Below are 6,000 nucleotides of genomic sequence, written 5' to 3' on the forward strand. Positions count from 1 at the left end.
GTGTTGAACCATATAGATTTATATGTTTATGTTTTGATGATGTCAAGAGTACATTATATTACATATACTCGTTGCGCGTAATTGTTTGCTTAGTCTCTTCAGATTAGGCTTATTATTTGCAAAGCTTAAAGAACTGTGATGTAAGTATACAAGAACATATTGTGATCAAGCCCTCATTCACGGATCAAGATATTACAAGATAGTGAAGGAATTATTTAAGCATTCATGAGAAGATGAAGTTCATTTAAAGATTGATCAAGCTTGAATGATGAAGTAGCCTACACTCAAAGATCTCCTAAGAAGATTAGAATAGCGTAGGTGATTGTCTCGTAATGATAACATAAAAATTGATTTCTTATGTTAGTAAAGTTATAGCTTCACAACTATAACATTACTTATGTAAGAGCTCAATGTTATAGCTCTTGTACTATACTATTGAAATGCTAAGCTTATATAACGCACGACTTAAGAAGTTTTCAAATTGTTTTTGAAAAATGATTTTGTCTCTTTTGAATGTTTTAGCAAAAAGTATTTAATTAACAAAGGAAGTCCGTATTAAGCGTGGTTTTATTTTTAGCTCATAATTAGTAATTATGTTGAATCAACCTATGAGTTAAGTCATCTTACTAATTAGGGTTTCTAATATTGCATACTCTTAAACCCTAAATCTAACCTAATATCAAGCTAGGGTTTTCACGAAAAACAAGGCATATGAGCCGTGTTGGTTTCGTGTAAGCTTAAGGATAAAAGTTGTTTATTGTTAAGATTTTATTCTCTAGAATTATCTTAACATATCTTTTATATTTAACTTGATATGGTTATATATGATAAGAATATTTTTGTTATGGAAAATCTTATCATATCTTAAAATTTAAAGAAAAGATAATAGGAGAATAATTGATAAAATTATCTTTTGAATATTCTCTATTATCTTCTAAGATTTTAAGGAAATAAATAACAAAGATATGATTTGTTTACATATCTGTTGTTTCGGCCTCTAGGGTTTCGTGGAAACCGTGTGCCTTGTTTCCTCCTTTGCTATAAATAATCTACTCTTTGCTACATATGAATGCAAGACCTTTGAGCATAATTTTGATTTTATTTTAAGAAGCAAAAACCGTGTTTTACAAGGAAAACCGTTTTGCTATTTTGAAAAGGTCGTGTGTCTCAAAAACTTGTGCATTCATTCTTTCGTTATCGTTATAAGATAATAGTGCTTAATTGATTTCTTACTCGTTCATTAACGTGAACTTTTAGAAGAATCATTAGTACTTTCTTATTAGCGTAAGTTAGTCACTCGAGTATTTAGCGATACTCACTTGAGTTACAACTAGGGTTAGTTGTACGAGTTGGGTTAGTAAATTTGTAATCCGTAGAAAGGTACTAACTTTATTAATCGTAAATAGTGGACGTAGGTTTCGATTTGTGAAACTGAACCACTTCAAAAATCTGTGTGCCTCTCTTTCTCTTTCGTTTATTTGCATTGTTTTAACTCGTTAATTGGTTAATTAGTTAAAGTTTAATCACTAAACTTTAAATAATTAATTATACACTTACAATTGAAAAGTAGGTCAAAGTTTTTAATCCTCAATTCAACCCCCCCCCCCCCCTCTCCTCTTGAGTATTTCGGATCAATAGACTCATCAATGAGCACTTTTTATAACTAATAGTCTTTTTTCCTCCAAGTGGTCATTATTAACCAAAACGTAATCACTTTTTACCCAAAAAACACGAAAAAGACTGTCGTACAATGGAATCGCTTATTTTTCTAAACTGATCTCTCTTTGTTATGATTTGTCGTTTCTTTTCTCAAAAGTTTCACATTATTTACCCTTGTGACTTTAAATATTTATAATTTCTATATTTTCCCTGTGATGCGCTCATTTTCAATGAAAAAAATTCTCCATATTGAATTTTTACATTGATCATTTTTCCAATATGTTTTTTTCTTCTTAATTGATTTGTGAGTGATCATTTTTTTTACTTTCATTTATTAGCGCCCTTATTTTATTTAATCAATTCTGTAAATTGTTGTTTATTTTTCACTCCTAAAAAAATTTTCCCAAATTGTTTTACACAAGTTAAATTTTATATCAAATTCAAATTTTTCTATAAATATCTTACAAATAAAGTTGTAAATATAATTTTGAATGAAACGGTTTGATAATATATTAATTTTAGATTTTTCTAAGATAGATGGTAAATAACTTATTTATTTAATTTGATATGCTGTATCTTGAAATGTGATACGGTCATTTAAGATTGTTATTCAGGATTATAAAATTTTAATTAAAAAAGTAAAAGAAATTCACGACTTTAATAAACAAAATTATATATTAAAACAAATTTCTTAAATTATCAATGTTTTAAAAAACCTACAAAACATAATTGTGATTTGTAAAAAAATCAAAAAATTTAGACGATAAACATTTCTTTGTTTACATATAAGTTTATAAAATTTTAAAATTTCTTATTAAAGTAAATAAAACTATAAAATATATTAATTAAGTCAATCAAATTGTTTCCAAAATTTTATATTTAAAAGTATTTTCATATTATTTTTATTAGATAAAATTTCATTCATATTTTGTATTTTTTTTAAAAAAGCAATTTTTAGATTTGCCTTAACATGAAAGTATATTTATTTAAGTCGGAAAAGATACTCGCCACGGGTGCTCGTATCTCGTGGCTAAAAAAATATTTGCCACGGAACATTTCTTGGCAAAATAAAAGTTCGCTACGGGTGTGACATAGCTCGTGGCTAAAATGATTATTTGCCATGGGTGTAGCCTAATTCGTGGCGCAAGTGACATTTTGCCACGTGAAAATTTATCCCGTGGCATAAATGTTTTTTCCAAAATAATGAATAAGTTTTTCCCGTGGCTAAGCAGAATTTAGCCACGAATTATAAATTCCCGTGGCATAAGTCGTGGCGCAAGTGACAATTTGTTGTAGTGGCCCTATTATTATTGGTTGTTTGACCATTATTCACCTCACGCATGCATGCACAATTACAACGGTTCTTATAAGAACCGTCTTAGATTATGTAACTCTAAAAATAAATGAAATTTCAAAGGTATTAATAATAGAATGACTGATGGTGAACAAGTCATCTTTGCCGTCGTCGCCGTCATTAATCTTTATAGCTTAAAAAAGTTAATCTCATTTTCATAGCTACTGGCTTATATATGGGTCGTACTTGGATGATTGATGGTGAAATTGGTGATCCCATTTATAATGATGGAATTGCTGAATTTTAAAATTTCGTTAGTGAAAATTTTCATCTCCACTCATCAATCCCCTGCCCTTGTAATAGATGTGGTAATATTAGGGTTTTGCCTATCCCAGATGTCAAAATACACTTAGAAAAGAATAGTATCAGTAGAGATTATAGGCGTTGGATTTTTCATGGAGAATTAGAGAATGAGAATGGGGAATCTGATGTAGAGGTAAATAATCATACACCTGAAGCTGCTGGTTTAGATATAGGGGATGGGGCATATTATGTGTGTGTAAACAATCGTTCACCTACACCTGAAGTTGTTTTAGGTGAGAAGTTTGCTGAAGATGATGGATTCGATGATTTTGAAGCTACAGATGATGGGAAAATAAATGATGATGATTTAATTGAGAAGTTGAGTCAATTTGAAATGCCTTTATTTACTGGTTGTAAGAATTATACCAAATTGCCCGTGGTGGTAAAATTATATAACTTGAAGGGGGCAAATGGGTGTAGTGATAAGAGTTCTACAGATCTTCTAGCTTTGCTATGTGACATGCTTCCTGACGGTAATGTTCTTCCAAGTCAGACATATAAGGCTAAAAAAATGATTAGAGAATTGGGCATGAAATATGAGAAAATACATGCTTGTCCCAATGACTGCATATTGTACTGTAAAGATTATGAGAAATTTTCATATTGTCCGCGCTGCTCTGTATGGCGTTATAAGACTAAGGAAGGGATCCCAGCTAAGGTGTTGTGGTATTTTCCAATAATACCAAGATTCATAAGGATTTATTTGAATGAAGAAGATGCAAGAATATTGACTTGGCATAATAGTGGAAGGATTGAAGATGGAAAGTTAAGACACCCAGCGGATGGTCAACTGTGGAAAGAGTTTGACACTTAATATCCTAACTTCACCAAAGAAGCAAGGAACTTGCGTCTAGCGCTCTCTACAGATGGAATGAACCCTCATGGAAACATGAGTACCCAACACAGTACTTGGCCAGTTGTGTTGGCTATCTATAATTTTTCCCCATGGGTTTGCATGAAACGGAAGTATCTAATGTTGTCTTTGTTGATATCTGGTTCTCGACAACCTGGAAATGACATAGATGTGTATTTAGAACCACTTCTAGATGATCTGAAGATTCTGTGGGAAAGAGGGATACCAGTGTTTGATGGTTATAATAAGGAAAGTTTCAATCTGAGAGCTATGTTATTGTGTACAATAACTGACTTTCTGGTATACGACGATCTTTCTGGACATACTGTACATGGAAAAGAGGATTGCTCATTATGTGGAGGGGATGTTGAATCAGAATATTTGAAGCATTTCGCAAGCATGTGTACAGGGGAAATCGTCGATGGTTATGCCCTAATCATCATTATCGTAAGCTTCACAAGGCGTTTAATGCGCCTGAGCAACGTAGGAGTCCTCAAATTTTGAATGGTCATAAAGTGTATGAGAAAGTGAAAGATATTGAGATAACGTATGGGAAGAACGGACCTAAGTTGTCTACTCGTGGTTATAAAAAAAACCATATTTTTTACCAAACTTCCGTACTGGCGTGACCTCCCGATTAGACATTGCCTAGATTTTATTCACATTGAAAAGAACGTTTGTGATAATATAATCAATACTCTGCTGAATGTTCTGGGAAGGATGAAAGACAACAAGGCAGCTGGGGATTCATATGGTTGAGATGGGTATTAGGCCCGAGCTGGCAGCTAAAACAAAAGGAAATCAGACTTTTTTGCCACCTGCAGCTCACACTCTTTCAAAAAAGAAGAAAAAAGAGTTTTGCGAATGCTTGCATGGTATTAAGGTTCCAGAGGGCTATTCGTCTAATATTAGAAGCCTTGTTTTGTTGCAGGACCTAAAACTTACTGGGTTTAAAGTCATATGACTATCATACATTGATGCAACAACTACTAGCTGTGGCCGTTCGTTCCATTCTACCTCCAAAAGTTCGACATGCTATAATTAGATTTTGCTATTTTTTCAAATCAATCAACAGTAAAGTCATTGATCCCGATAAAGCGGAAACTTTGCAGAACATCCTCGTCACCAGTCTTTGTCAGTTTGAAATGTATTTTCCTCCCTCATTTTTCACTATCATGGTTCATTTGACTGTCCACCTACTCCGAGAGGTTTTGTATCTCGGGCTAGTGTATTTAAGATATCAGTATCCATTCGAACGATTGATGAAAGTCTACAAGGATTACACATCTAATAGGTATCATCCAGAGGGGTGTATTACTGAGCGAGCAATTAACGATGAAGCTCTTTCGTATTGTTACGCGTACCTCTCCTTGGATGAGTTAATTAGAGCTCCTATGAATCGTCATAGTGACTGGATGAATGGAAAAGGTGTAAGGGGTCGTGTTTCCAAGGATATGTCATCTGACATGCGACATAGAGCTCATACATACGTTCTTTTTAACGATGATCATGTTAAGCCTTATAGTATGGATCACCAGAGTTACCTTAAGGGAAAACACCCTCATAAGAACGAAAGGTGGTATGCAAATGAGCATTACAAGCAATTTAGTGACTGGTTTAAGGATACTATTTACGATGATGACAACCCAATTGATGATTGCTCAACCAGCCTATGACATCTCGCTTTCGATCTTGATGCTTGTGTAACTTTTTATAGCGGGTATGCAATAAATGGGTACACTTTCTACACCCGCATTCAAGATGTGGCTAGCACAATGCAAAACAGTGGAGTTTGCATAGATTCTGAGGCAATATACTTTGCTAGTTCAAA

This window comes from Silene latifolia, chromosome Y (assembly GCF_048544455.1).
Source record: "Silene latifolia isolate original U9 population chromosome Y, ASM4854445v1, whole genome shotgun sequence".
Lineage (NCBI taxonomy): Eukaryota > Viridiplantae > Streptophyta > Magnoliopsida > Caryophyllales > Caryophyllaceae > Silene > Silene latifolia.